Genomic DNA, 16,051 nt, shown 5'->3' on the forward strand with positions numbered 1-16,051 from the left:
AGTTCTTGTTCTTTGCAGGGTCATGGATAAAGCTGGAAACCATCACTCTCAGTGAACTAACACAGGAACAGAAAACCAAACACTGCATGTTCTCACTCATAAGTGTGAGTTGAACAATGAGGATATACGAGCACACGGAGAGGAACATCACACACTGGGGCCTGTCATGGGGTGGGGTTGTAGGGGAGGGATAGCATTAGGAGGGATAGCATTGAGGACAGCATTAGGAGAAATACCTAATGTAGATGACGGTTTGATGGGTGCAGCAAACCACTGTGGCACTTGAATACTTATGTAACAAACCCGTGCGTTCTGCACAAGTATCCCAGAACTTAAAGTATAAATATATGTATATGTAGAATGCTTCACAAATTTGCATCTCAGCCTTGTGCAGGAGCTGTGCTAATCTTCTCTTTATTGTTCCAATTGTAGTATATGTGCTGCCGAAGCCAGCACTAGCTTTTTAAAAAAACTAATAAACTATTTCTTTATGATATTTTATGTTACTTTTATGTGGAAAATTCTTCCTCAATCCAAGATTTAATAAGTATATATCAATTTGTCTAGCTTTTTTTTGGTATAATTCATGACATAATTTAATAATTATAGTTCTTTAATTCATTTGGAATTGGTTTTGTTTTAACATGAGGTGAAGTGGCACATATTTTTTTCAATAATGTAACCTCATGTTTTAGCATCAATTATTGAATAATCTCTTTTCTTCATGGATTTATGATGTCTCGTTATGTACTTATAAAATTATTATCTTAAAAATATCATTCTCTTGCATGTATTAGCTTTTCTGATAATTGTACAACTAATAAAATGTTTTAATTATTATAACTTAATAGTGTAGCTTGGTAGGTCAAATTTTTTCTTTGAACTTATTTTTCTTTGCTATTTTTTGCTCTTTTTCTTACACAAATTCAAAATCATTTTGTCAAGTTCTTGCTCTTTCACTGCAGACCAAACATAAGTCCCACTAGGATTTTGATTATTATTGCATTAAAACCCCTATATTAATTTGTGCATAATTGATATTTTTACAGTAGTGAATCTTCTTAGTCAATGATATAACATGCCATTCCATTTATTTTTTATAACTCAATAAAGCTCTATAGTTTTCTTCATACTACTCCATAATTTGTTAATATAAAAATATATTAAGTATATAATTATTGTTTCTAAGATGAATGGTGTCTTTTCCCGTTATGGCTTCTACATAGTTATTCTGATATATTAGAAAGCTTTGCTTATTGAATGTCCATCTTGTATGTAGGCTCTTTAGTAACTTTGCTTAGTGCTCAGCTTATTTTCAGCTGATGTTTTTTATGCATTTCTTCTGTGTGTGATAGAGTCCCTCAAGTGAATTCCTCACAACCAATGACTTGATTTTATTCAGTGGCAATTCTGCTCTTTACTGCTTGTAATGCAGATCTTACTTCTTTTACTCTGCCTTTAATTTCTTTAGAATCTTTATGATCCAAGCCAGATCCCTTTCATCTTGGTCTTTAGGGTTAACTGCTTTATTGAAAGTAGTGTTTTGCGTTGTTTCTTAATTTTTAAAGAAATTTTAAAAGAAAAATGATTGTAAACAATTTTTAACAGTCTTTCTTATAATACAGTGATAGGAATCATAGTCTTCCTATAGGAATCTGTATTACAATATGATTTATTTGTTTCAATTTAATGCTCTCTTATGTAACCTAAGTCTGACAAGATTTTTCTTCAGCTTATGTTTATTTTTATGACTGCTTAATAAATAGCACCCTCGTTTTATTTTTGCCCTCTGGGTAGGCTAGGCATTTTGCTTTGGTAAATTTCATTCTACCAACTCTGTCAGTCAGGGTTCCAGCTGGAAACAGATGGTACCCTCTAATTTGGTAATTTGAAAGACACTCTAATAAAAAGACTATTTACAAGGACGTGGTTGAGGAGCAGGGAAAACTCACAAAGGATAATGCCAGACTCCAGAGCTAGTGAACCTCAGGTCTGAATGAGTGAGGAAGAAAGTGGTTACCGAAACCCAGGGAAGGAGAGAGAGCTGGGTAGAGGGGGCCTTTCAATTGAGGCTGTGCCAGTGGTTGAGGGACGCTCCTGTAGAACAGGAAATGAATTTGGGAGTAAATAACCAGATCCTATCTCCAGATCTCCTTCTAGTGTTCCCCACTGACCGAATTCAACCACAAGTTAAAGGACAAAGGATTCTTGTCATCCATCAGATCACGCAGGTCAGGCCCTGGGACCTAGACCAGGGTGCAGAAAGGTGTATCTGGAAGGGTAGGCAAATGATAGTACATTAATCAAACAGTCCTTACCTTTTCATTAGTTTAAACATTATTCTCCACTCATTGGCTAAACCTCATTTTGGTGAATACTCTGGATGGAGACCACCCAAGGTCTAGTGTGCATTTCCAGAGGAAGAGGAGGAAAAGAGCCTAGAAGGCTGATTCTTAAGAGGTAATTGAATGGGACAAAATATCTTTGGGGGTTGCAGAAAAGATGGATAGGTAGCACAAATATGTATGGAACCACTCTTGAGGAAGGCCTAGAAAGCTTCCGCAATGTGGTCTCATACCAGAGCGGTAGTCTAGTTAAAACATTATGGTTCCAATAAAAATTCAAAGCTTCTCTTGTATATTTCAGTCAATGAAAGAAGTTTAAGTACGTAGACCAATGCAAGGTATGGTAATATCCCCCATTGTCTTCCATTGTTTTGCCCAAAAAGACTTGCAGAAATTTCTCTTAGCCCAAAGAAATTCTTTCCTTTTACCCTTACATTAATCCTTTTGCCACCTCTTTTCTCCGGGCTCCCCGTCCTGTACAATGCCTCCCAATATGCCACATTTCCTTCACCATACAGCCCCTTAGGGCATCATATGATTTCTTTTATTCTTACTGATTTTCTCTGTAGATTCTTCCAGTATAACTTCTACCTCTCCTTTTCTCAGAACACTAGGGAATGGAGATCAGGTAAACAGGCAAGACCCAAAACCTCTGAGTCAGCCAGAAGAAGGGGGCAAGTTGTGAACAAGTTATAACCTTCTCACATCTTCTCTTCTCTCTGTCTTCCTCTTTTCCCCTTACTAGGAAGGTAGAGAAAGAATTTATGAAAAGGCTGTCTACTAATCTGAATTCTTTTGCCAGGTTTTCCCTATGGTGTGTACAGCACTTTGGAATCCCACAGAGGGAAGCACACTCACAGGGAAGCTGCTGCTACTATTATACGTGCATGGTAGAGCTTGCCATCCCTGCAGAATAAGCCTGCAAGGGTGTGTGAGTGCCTCCCCACAGAAGATTTTTAAAGACTAGTTATTCCCTATGAGTGAGGTGTGTACATCTGCAAGTTTTCTTTGTTAGGCAAAAGGAGCAGCCAGTGAGAGGGGCCATGGTCTTGACTATGAGTGAGTAGGTGGTTGTACCTACCGCTCATGATGCCTGGTGAGCACCCCAGGAGCCCCGTCTTGGCCTGTTCCCATGTGGTAATGTGAGGACTCTGAGTGTGCTATTTCCTGTGGTTTTTCAAGGGATATGTGTAGCTGCAGCATTATGTCTGTCCTGGCCTGCCAACCTGATTTCACAGAGTTTTGGAAAAACAGTCCCCTCGGGGAAGTCCATGGTGGTTTTGACATTTGGGATAGAAAATATTTGCCATGCGACCTTTACATTAAAGGACCCATAGCTAGGGACAAACAAAGAGCGTGTTTACCTGTCTCCGTGTGAGCATTTGGGGTGTTGCTCAAAGTGAAATTTTTAAATGGAAAAAGAACAAGGGAGAAATGTAGGGGAAGAGAGAGAGGAGATGAAAGATGAGAAGATACAAATTAGAATGTTCACATCAAGACTTTCATCTGCTGATATATATTTCCTGCTTTGAATCTGGGCCTAGGCAATACTTATTCAGTATGAAAATATGCATTGGCATTGGCCAAGAGCTTTCTTTCTTGAAGATCTCTGCTGAGGCTGGGTAGTTGAAGAGGGGAATTGGAATTGGAACAGTTTAGATTGTAGTGGCAATGCTCACCTGTTTACCATTTAGTTTTGCCCTCTTTGAGCGTTCGCAAGCAGAACCTCCATCATGAAACCAGTGTTTTTTGATACTGAAGAGATATGAGGTTGGGCAATGATGGGAGGGTTACTCACTTCTCAAGACTTGTGAGGTAAGACAGAGCACCTTGGAATGGGCATGTGACATAACAGTTTTCCCTCTACCAGCTTTCCCACTAGCTTCTAAATTTCTTGAGCATACACTATTTTGTTGATCTTTGCATCCCCCACACAATATTAAGCATCTTTAGGAAGAAGGCACATAAGGAGACTTTGCTGAGTGACAGAATCTATAAAAGAAACATGTCATCCAAGTAGGAAACAAGACAACTTCTTCATGGCTCCTTGGTCTCTCTACATTTTGGCAGAAAGATCTAGAAAGGCAGGAAGTGGAGACCGCAATTAGAGACCACCACCGCTTTCTTATATTTGTGTTCTCAGAGTTGGTCTGGGTTTAGAGGAAAAAGTGAAAGCTGAGGAGAAGCTCTCTAACTTCTGCACTCCTCTTGAGTCCACTTTTATCTATTTTTCATAGTTCTGCACAATATTTATAAAAACAACAATCACCCCTGCCCCCAAACCTTTGGGACTTCTGTTTAAACATGGCAGATTGACCACATGTATTTCTCTTCTCTTCCACTTGAATGTCTCTATTCATATAATATGCAAATAACAAAAACAAAATTTCATAAACCCACAGGGACAAAGAAGCAGGAAGGGAGGCACAAGCAGACAAGAAGTGTCTAAGACATTTCTGGAAGGTAGGAAGTCGGTGGAGGGTAGTGAATGATCCGGCAGGGCAGAGGAAGTTAAAACACAAGTGCTAATAGTATTAACAATACATGAATGAATTTATCTGACAAAATCCTAGAAAAAAATCAGAATTGGACACCAGCTGTCACATAATGGGGTGAAAAAATCAGGAGATGAAGCAGAAATCAGGAGAATTCGTGGAAGCTTAGTGCATGGAGCATTTGGACTCCCAGACCCCCGGCCCAGTCCAATACAGCCCAGGTCTGTACCCACCCCCAATACCTCCCTCTTTTTCCTCCCTCCACCCCCTCTATTCACCACAGAGGACAGGGATTTAATCTCTGGAAGAATGTAACCAGGCAGGCTCTGGGGTGGGGGATATGGCCACATGGGAGGGCAAAGGATGAGGTGCAGAATCAGAAGACGGGGGCATTGAGTGATAGTTGGTATATTGACTGGTAGGGATCTTGACATCCTTTCCCTGCCCTGCTCACAGACTAGATGTATCCAGTCCTATATAGTGTCCAAGGAGGAGTTTGGAGGCCTCTTTTCAGAATGCAGAGAATTCCAAAGAAAAGACCTATGAGTATTGACATTTGTGAATCTTTCAACAAAAAAGATAGCTCATCACTTACACACTGACAGTAAAGCCCAACAATTGCGGGAAAAAAAATGTCAAATTCATACAAAATCCATGTAAAGAAATTTTCTATAATCTTTTTAGTACCTCGTTCTTGAATGTGAGCATGCACATAGAGAATCTCACACATCTGAGGAAATATTCCAAAAGAAAAGGGAGAGACTAATAATGGAAAACAGAAGATAGAAGTTATGAATTTAGAATATGGGAGGAGCATACATTCAGACCAACTTGAATCTATACCTCTGGATTGCAGTCTTCAAAATCTCTCTCTCTCTCTAGTCATCTCAAACTAGTGGTTCTCAACCTTGGCTGCACCAGAATCACCTGGGAGCTTTAAAAATACTGATGTCTGGGTTTCTCCTCCAGAAATCCTGTTTTAAACAGCCTGGGGTGAAGCCTTGGTATTGGATTTGTAAAAGCTCCCCAAGTGGTTCTGATGTACATTCAAAGTTTAGACTGCTGCTTTGAGCTTTGAACATATTTTAAGCTGGACTGCAGGATCAAATAACATCTCTTTAGCCTGTGCTCAAGGTTGCCCTCCTTCCCTAGCTTACCTGCCTGACTTCTTCTCCCAGGGATCGGTGTTCAAGCCATGCCCACCCCACACATCTACCATCCCACACACCTAGGCTCCTTCCCTTCACTTGTGTTCATAGTAGTTATCCCAATTCAAATTCACTCGTACTTAATTACTCATATTTGTTTATTGATGTTGAAATTGTTATTAAACGTCCAGCTCCAATCCAACCTTGTCATGAGTATACTAGCATAAAAGCAAGCTCTTCCTTACCTGACCTTTACCACAACTTACTTCTTGTCTCACTTATTTCATAATGAATGTTTTCATTGTTATTGACATCTAAAGATAACTGGTAACTCATGTGACCACTCGGGTTTGCCTAACTCCTCAAACCTGAGATTGTCTGAACATAGCACATTTTTAACAGCTTAGTTTTTATCACAAACAGTGTTAACATCATCTTCTTTAATCTTCACAGTAACTATGTGAGGTAACTATTAATATCCTCATTTTACATATGATGAAAGAGTCCCAGAGTGATCATATGATAAGTGTGGTGTTGTTCAGGCAGCAAAAGGCAGAGCTGGGACTTGAACCTGGGTCTTAGGAGTCTGCTTTAATACCAGAATAACACCAGAATAATACCAGAATTAAAAAAAAAAAAAAAAAAAAAACTTTTGAGATTTAAGTGAGAAAAGGTTTTTGTTTTCCCAACAGAGGCATACCTCATTTTATTGTGTTTCACTTCGTTGTGCTTTGCAGATACTGTGTTTTTTAACAAACCGAAGGTTTGTGGCAAACCTGCTTTGTTATCTATTGGTGCCATTTTTCCAAGATCCTGTGCTCACTTTGAGTCTCTGTGTCACATTTTGGTAATTCTTGCAATATTTCAAACTTTTTGATGCTTACTATATGTGTTACAGTGATCTGTAATCCGTGATCTTTTATGTTACTGTTGTAATTGTTTTGGGGTACCACATAAGATGGCAAACTTAATTGGTAAGTGTTTATGTTCTGACTGCTCCACCAAGCAGCTGTTTCTCTTTCTCACTCTCCTCAGGCCTCCCTATTCTCCGAGACACAGGAATATTGAAATTAGGCCAGTTAATAAAGTTAATAATCCTACAAAGGCCTCTAAGTGTTCCAGTGAAAGGAAGAGTCATATGTTTCTCACTTTAAATCAAAAGCTAGCGACGATTAAGCTCAGTGAGGAAGGCATGTTGAAAATCGAGAGATGCCAAAAGCTAGCTCTCTTGCACTAAACAGTTAGCCAAGTTGTGAATGCGAAAAGAAAGTTCTTGAAGGAAATTAAAAGTGCTATTCCAGGGAACACATGAATGATAAGAAAACCAAACAGCCTCACTGTTGATATGAAGAAAGTTTTAGTGATTGGGTGGAAAATCAAACCAACTGGCCAGGCGCGGTGGTTCACACCTGTAATCTCAGCACTTTGGGAGGCTGAGGCGGGCGGATCATGAGGTCAGGAGTTCGAGATCATCCTGGCCAACATGGTGAAACCACATCTCTACTAAAATACAAAAAATTAGCTGGGTGTGGTGGTGTGCACCTGTAGTCCTAGTTACTCGGGAGGCTGAGGCAGGGGAATCACTTGAATCTGGGAGGCGGATATTGCAGTGAGCTGAGATCGCGCCACTGTACTCCAGCCTGATGACAGAGTTAGACTCTGTCAAAAAAAAAAAAAAAAAAAAAAAAAAGAACAACAACAACAAAAAAAGAAAATCAAACCAACCACAGCATTCCCTTAAATCAAAGCCTAATCCAGAGCAAGGTCCTAACTCTCTTCAATTTTCTGAATGCTGACAGAGGTGAGGAAACTGCAAAAAGTTTGAAGCTAGCAGAAGTTAGTTCATGAGGTTGAAGGAAAAGAAGCCATCTTTGTAACATAAAAGTGCCTAATGAAGCAGCAAGTGCTGATGTAGCAGGTGCAGCAAATTATCCAGAGATCTAGCTAAACTCATTGATGAAAGTGGCTACACTAAACAACAGATTTTCAATGTAGGCAAACCAGCTTTCTATTGGAAGACGATGCAACTAAGACTTTCATAGCTAGAGAGAAGTCAATGCCTGGCTTCAAAGCTTCAAAGAACAGGCTGACTCTCTTGTTAGGGGCTAATGCAGCTGGTGACTTAAAGCTGAAGCCATTTACTATTCTAAAAATCCTAGGGCCCTTAAGAATTATACTAAATCTACTCTGCCTGTGCTGTATACATGGAACAACAAATTTTGGATGACAGCACATCTGTTTACAGCATGGTTTACTGAATATTCTAAGCCCAGAGTTGAGATCTACTGTTCAGAAAAAAAGATTCCTTTCAAAATATTGCTGTTCATTGACAATGTACCCAGTTAACCAAGAACCCTGATGGAGATGTACAAGGAGATGAATGTTGTTTTCATATCCTTCTGCAACACAAAGATCAAAGAATAATTTCAACTTTCAAGTCTTATTAAGAAGTATGTTTCATGAAGCTATAGCTACCATAGATAGTGATTAATCGATTTGGGCAAAGTAAAATGAAAACCTTCTGGGAAGGATTCACCATTCTAGATGCCATTAAGAACATTCAGGATTCATGGGAAGAAGTCAAAATATCAACATTAACAGGAGCTTGGAAGAAGTTGATTCCAATTCTCATGGATGACTTTGAGGGGGTCAAGACTTCAGTGGAGGTGAATGTGGTGAAAATAGCCAAAATGTGGTGAAAATAGAAAATGTGGTGAAAATAACAAAAGAACCGGAATTAGAAGTAGATCCTGAAAATCTGACTGAATTGCTGTGATCTCATGATAAAAATTGAACAGATGAGAAACTGTTTCTTATGGATGAGCAAAGGAAGAGGTTTCTTGGGATAGTGTCTATTCTTGGCGAAGATGCAGTGAACATTGTTGAAATGACAGCAAAGCATTTCGATATTACATAAATAGTTGATAAAGCAGCAGGGTTTGAGAAGATTGACTCCAATTTTGAAAGAAGTTCTACTGTGGGTAAAATGCTATCAAACAACATTGCCTGCTACTGTGGAGTTGTTCATGAAAGGAAGTCAATCAATGTAGCATACTTCATTGTCTTATTTTAAGAAATTGCCACAGCCACCCCAACCTTCAGCAATTGCCACCTGACCAGTCAGCAGCCATCAACATTGAGGTAAGACCATTCATGAGCAAAAAGATTACAACTTGCTAATGACTCAGATGATTGTTAGCATTTCTAAAACTTTTTTTTAGACATAATGCTATTATACACTTAATAAAATATAGTATAGTGGAAACATAACTTTTTTATGTACCAGAAAACCAAAAAATTTGCATGTGATTTGCTTTATTGTGTTGATCTGGAACTAAATCTGCAATATCTCTGAAGTATTCAAAGTAATAAGATTAATAAGTAAATTAATAACAAAACAATAGGATTAATAACTAGATTAATTACTTGAGAATGAGAACCCCATAATCTGATTATAGGTACAAATGCAGTGCCTTGCACCCTACAGGCACACCAAAGGTATTTGCTCATTTGATTTTGGTGATGATAATAATAGGAAATATTTATGCCATTTGTGCCAGGTCTTTAAAGAGATTATCTCATTTAATCATCACAAGAACTATGTTGTTGGTACAATTATTTAAAAAATCAATAACCTATACTTGAAGATGTGAAGGAACTTTCACGAGTTCACACAGCCTGTCAGGGTGGAGCTGAGACTGAAACCCGGAGCTGTCAGAGTCCGGAATCAGAAATGTTTTGCCTTACTTCTCCATATGTAGTAAGAGGAGCTGTCCGTGAAGGTTTCTCTATCCAGATTACAACCATCATTCTTTAAATTTTCTCAAGACACTGTTGGCATAACCTAGTGTTACTTATCTGGTGGATAGTATTTACCATGGCAGGCTCAGAGGATATTTGAATGCAGACTCATATAAACTAACAAACCCATGTGCCAAGCTTTGTCTGGCAGTACATTCCTGCCTCCTAAGAGTAGCTCAAGTTCAAGAAAAGCAAATGTATCTGTCAGTTGAAACTTTAAATCTTGTGAAAAGGAAAACAAAAAAATAACCCACAAGCATTTGAACCTTGACCTCAAAGTTTTAGAAAATAAATGCACACACACAGAGCTTTTTCTCCCTTTTGCCACGTGGCAGTGGTTGTGAAGTAAATATATCCCACTGCACTGATCTTACATCCTGTCACATTAATGTTTCAGAGCACTCAATATAAATATTAAAACTAATAGCTTTACTCTTCAGCTATTACTCCACCATCCCCTGAAATAATCATAAAACTTTCAAAGCCTTTTAGAACATTTACACACTTGAATCTGATGGTGGGGAAAGGAGATTCACACAACGCAGTCCATAAGCTTAAATAATAGTGAAGAGCTGTTTATGGAATATGCTTTATTTATTCATCATTTCAAGTAAAGTTTTCATTTTGATGGAGGGGAAAAAATCAAAGTATAGCTGTCAAGGGATAAGGCTGAAGTATTGCTTTTCTATATTGAGGACTTGCAAAAAAAAGAAGTCCATGAGAATCTCAGTCCAAGGTCAATCAATGCTAAGACTGTGGGTGCGTAAACAGCTAATGGATTGTGAAGACACATACTGGTGTGATGAATTTTTAAAGAGCAACTCTTCAGCACAGAACCCCATAAATCAATGATGACTTATTGGCTGGATCAATTATGCAAACTTTTAAAACATTTAATGACAGGTAATGAACAGGTCTCTAGAGAACATCAGTCAACAGTGTTTTTGCAGTTGTAGTTACATCTGCTTAAGTGAATTGGGTAGAGGCAGTCATTCCTAGGAAGTAATTAAAAGTTAAACTAAGAATCTTCCTAAAGCAAAAAAGAGTAAGTATCTTAGTCTTTGTATATACCTCAAATACCCAGGGAAATGAGTTGCATCTTAATGTATCCATAGGTAGTCCAGTATCTATGGACTGAGTATGCCAAATAGAAGTTCAGGGAGTTTCTATTCCTAAGCATTTGATTGGAGGTTTTCTGCAGAGCTACCTGAGGAACAAGGAAGAAGATGATTTTTGAAAGAAGAAAAAGTATAGCATGGACATGACACAGATAGATAGGTTCTCATAATTATTTATTTTGAAATTAACTTTAAATAATTAGAAGAACAGGCAGGCAGTGATGGCTGATACTGTAGAATTCTGCTCAACCAAGAAGCGAAGGACAGAGGCTGAATGTGGATGGACTAATCCTGCAGAAAGTCTCACATCATCACTTGTGGCATTACCGTGCTTTAATCACATATTGAAATAGTAACCCAATGAAAGATGAAGGACTTTGGGGGGTAGATTTTTGAACTTAACAGTCTTTTAGAGTTTAAACATTGATCTTTTTTATTGTATAACTTCAGATAAGTCTTTAGATTATGAAAAAGGCAGAAGTTAAACATGCCATTCAATACTAAGCATAGTTCTTTAAGTCTAAGCTACTGACATTGATGCTGTATTTCTGTGTTAACATAGTTAAAGCATCACTCAGATCAGAAAGCCTTCTGAGTGGATCTGAAAACACTAAAAATTCTAATATTCCTTTATAGCTCTCACTCATTTTGCTGCTCAGCAGAGGGATTGTAAAAGTGAAAAATAAAAAGTAAGTAGATTGTAAAGTGCCCAAGTTCAAATGTCTCTGGCCTGGGATTGTTTTCTGTGTCAGAGAAGCTTCCTAGAATTGTTGCTGGGTTTTCTAGATACTCTCAGTTAAGCAGAAAAAAGGAAGTGTCTTTAAAATATTACTGATTTTTGAATATTATTTTCTCAAGAGGCTCTGCTAACTATCAAACTTACTTAAGAAGCTTAAACACTTAATGGTATTAAAAATGCTCATCATCACTAATCATTAGAGAAATGCAAATCAAAACCACAATGAGCTACCATCTCACACCAGTCAGAATGGCTTATTAATAAAAAGTTAAAAAATAACAAATGCCTATGTGGTTGCAGGAAAAGGGAATGCTTATACACTGCTGACGGGAATGCAAATTAGTCCAGCCATTGTGGAAAGCAGTTTGGTGATTGCTCAAAGAACTTAAAACAGAACTACCATTTGACCCAGCAATCCTGTTATTGGGTATATACCCCCCAATACACAAATTGGTCTATTATAAAGACACTTGCACGTGTATGTTAATCACAGCACAATTCACAATAGTAAAGACATGGAATCAACCTAAATGCCCATCAACAGTAGACTAGATAAAGAAAATGTGGTACATATACACTATGGAATACTACGTAGTCATAAAAAAGAATGAGACTGGCCAAGCACAATGGCTCATGTCTGTAATCCCAGCACTTTGGGAAGCTGAGGTGGGTGGATCATGAGGTCAAGAGATTGAGACCATCCTGGCCAACATGCAAAACCCCATCTCTACTAAAATAAGAAAATTAGCTGGGTGTGGTGGTGTGCACTGTAGTCCCAGCTACTCGGGAGGCTGAGGCAGGAGCATTGCTTGAACCCGGGAGGCAAAATTTGCAGTGAGCCGAGATTGCGCCATTGCACTCCAGCCTGGTGATAGAGCGAGACTCCAACTCAAAGAAAAAAAAATGAGTGAAATCACATCCTTTGCTGCAATATGGATGGAGCTAGAGGCCATTATCCTAAGTAAACTAATGCAGGAACAGAAAACCAAATACTGCGTGTTTTCACTTATAAGTAGGAGCTATACATTGAGTACACATGGACACAAAGAAGGGAAGAACAGACACCAGGTTCTATTTGAGGGTGGAGTGTGGGAGGAGGATGAAGATGGAAAGACTACTTATTGGGTACTGTGCTTATTACCTGGATGACAAAATAATCTGTACACGAAACCCCTGTGACACGCAATTTATCTATATAACAAACCTGCACACATACCCTGAACCTAATATGAAAGTTAAAATAAAGAAGAAGGTTGAGGGGCTGGGTGCAGTGGCTCATGCCTGTAATCCCAGCACTTTGGGAGGCCAAGGAGGGTGGATCACTTGAGGTCAGGAGTTCCAGGCCAGCCTGGTCAACATGGTGAAACCCCATCTCTACTAAAAATACAAAAATTAGCCGGGCATGGCGGTGCATGCTTGTAATCCCAGCTACTCGGGAGGCTGACAGAATTGCTTGAACCGTAGAGGCGGAGGTTGCAGTGAGCCAAGATTGTGCCATTCCACTCCAGCCTGGGCAACAGAGCGAGACTCCATTTCAAAAAAAGAAAGAAAAGAAAAGAGAAGAAAAAAGAAGACACTTAAACACTGTGCGTGTGTGTGTGTGTGCGCGCGCGTGCACGCGCGCACGCGTGCTTGGTAGAGACAGGCTTCCCTGATAATGAAGATCACAAGATAATTTGGCATGTTTTCTATCCCAAACCCTGTGATATATGTTTATCATCATATTCACGTTCATGGATGAGTAAAATGAGGGTGATACTCTCGTATCTGGCTTCTTTGTTTAAATATATACATCTTTCTTTGTGTTGATAGAAAAGAATAATCAAAAGCTCAGCATTCAGGGGTAAAGAGTTGAGAATCCAAATCCTAACTCTGCTATTCACTGGCTGTATGACTGTAGGAAAGTTTCTTAACCTCTTTTGTCCTATATCCTCACCTGCAAAATTTCTACCTAGAAGAAAACACGTAGTGTGTAGGTACTCAGTAACTGGCAGTCGTTATTATCTGCCAAATCTGAAACATCCCTGAAAGCAATAATTGGAATAGCATCAGGGCAGTAGTCGTTGCTAAATTCAGAGAATTAACATTCTTCCACAAAAGGGGAGGTTGCCTTTTGAAGTAAAAATAGCTGTTAACACCAAGGTCTTTATTATGTATCATGTACTTTACCTGTATTAGCTCATCCAAATCTGTCAACCCTTGGCACAAGCACTGTTATTATCATTTTACAGATGGGGACATAAAATCTCAGAGAAATTAAGAAACTTGCTCAAGGTCACTTAGCTATTAAATGGCAAAACTGGTATTCAAAAATAGGTAAAATTGTGTCTTACTGGAGTCTACCATGCCACAGTGCCAAGCTTGTAATTGGTTACACTAAAAACAAAGCACTAAAAATAGGATATCAAAAATTTTCTCTGTTGATATGCATGGCTACTGTAGAAGTAAAAAGGGTTTCAGGATAGTGGATTTCCTCTGTTGCCTCAGAAGGCAAATGAGGATTGCAATACTGGTCATTTATCCTAAGTATGAAGTATGAAGTGTGAAGGAACAAGAGGTGATGGTGGGTAGCTTAGTTCAGTCTTGTGTATATGACTTACCAAATAATTCTGTGAAACGGGAGTCATACTGTGAGTAATAAATGGTCTGTTTCTGACCCAGGAGTCCTGTGTCTTCTGTCAGTATACGTATATAAAACTATGGCAGGCTAACTTGTTAGCTTCCAAGTAGGTAAAATCTCAGACCCTTCACAGTTTCTGACTTAACACTGGGAGGGGGAGGTCATGATTGTCACACCTCCACATGGAGGGAAACAACAGAAGGGTCCTCTGATATGCAAGTTCTCTGAGTTTCCCAGTAGAATGAGGGGTGAGGAGTGAGACAGTGGAGACAACATTTTCCGACTCTGTTATGCTTGGGCCTGTATTCTCACAAAGATAAGAGCTGGAGAAATGCAAATTAAAATCTAGTAAAATATCTCTTCACATTTATTAGAATGGCAAATATGAAAATGTTGAATATACCAAGTGATGCAAGAAAGTGGGTCAGTGGGGATTATGTCTTGCTAGTGGGAGTGTAATTTGGGGCAATTTATACTTTAGAGAACAATTTGATAATACTAATCAACTAAATGTTCTAGAAATTCTACCATAGGGAAAGTCTTGCAAAAGTTGCATATATAAGAATATTGATTGTGACATTGTAAAAGTGAAAATTAGAAAAAAAATTAAATGTTAATCAGGAATAGAATGGATAAAAAATTGAGGTAAATTCATACTATCTAGCAGTTAAATAAACAAAACTACATATGTCAATGTGGACACATTTTACATACAATATTAAATTAGTAGAAGCAAGTTGTTGACACAGAGTCTGATGCCATTTGCATAAAGTTTTGGTGTACATGAAAGAGTAGTGTCTGTTTTAGGGATTCATTCAAGTGTAGGATGTAAAAACATGCACAGAGGAGTGTTTGCTGGTAGGAAGAAAGAAGGGAGTGGAATAAGAAAAGGTACACAGAAGTTCTTCAATTGTAGTCATGACGTTTTATTTCTTACACCTGGTGGCAAGGACTGAAATATTTGTTGTATTTTCCTCTATATTTTTTGTGTCTAAAATATTTCATAAAAATAACCTTTAAAGAGTATTTATCATTTATATTGAAAAAGAACAGATAAGGCTTGGGAAAACACATCAGAATAACTTTATTAATGGCAGTGATTTCAACCTCAGAAGATTTAGAATTGTTGTAATTCTAAATTCTATTTCTAAATGGTTGTAAAAATGAATTAATTCGATCATTTGTCAGTTCAACAATACATTTCTGAAACAAACAATCATTTCTAGAATGCAAGATGTTGTTCCAGAAAATTCCCGCTTCCCATTTATCTGTTTGTTTTTTGAGTCATTTGTGAAGTTCTTCGCTTATTAGACAATACATTATTAATGGCACCTAGATCAGGAAGTAATGTCTTGGAGCTTAACTTGGCAGCAAATAGATCTACACACCTATGCTAAAGGATAAACTTGAGAAGGAAAGATTATTCAAATTATTATTCTTTTATAACTATTGAGTGAAAGTTTAAAAAATTCTGGTTTCTGATGAACAGCTTTGAATTTCTTTAAAATAAATCTTTAAATGAGAAGCAAATCATGGTTTTTCCCATGAGAAGAAGTACCCTCAAATTCCTAATTAAAGTCTTTCTAAATTTCTGTGACTGAAACTTTGTGTCCTATCTTCAGGACAATATGGGAAATCACAATATAGATTCTTCCCATGTCTTGGTCATTGTTTAAGGAAAGATTGAGTTGGTTACGTGACTAAGGTGGAGTCCACTTATAATCTGACATATTATCATTTTAACTTACAGACCTTGACATTGTGACCATTTCCAAGATGTGTATT

The 16,051-nt window shown here is 38.1% G+C and overlaps 1 non-coding gene across 1 annotated transcript; it reads right to left on the minus strand.

Moving 5' to 3' along the window:
- Positions 1–349: 349 nt before the first annotated feature.
- On the minus strand, positions 350–456 carry LOC112615389. The gene has a single exon (XR_003117341.1). It is a non-coding gene; the product is annotated as a U6 spliceosomal RNA (small nuclear RNA).
- Between the last annotated feature and the right edge of the window lie 15,595 nt (positions 457–16,051).

The sequence above is a fragment of the Theropithecus gelada genome, chromosome 1, assembly GCF_003255815.1.
Source record: "Theropithecus gelada isolate Dixy chromosome 1, Tgel_1.0, whole genome shotgun sequence".
NCBI classification, from domain to species: Eukaryota; Metazoa; Chordata; class Mammalia; order Primates; family Cercopithecidae; genus Theropithecus; species Theropithecus gelada.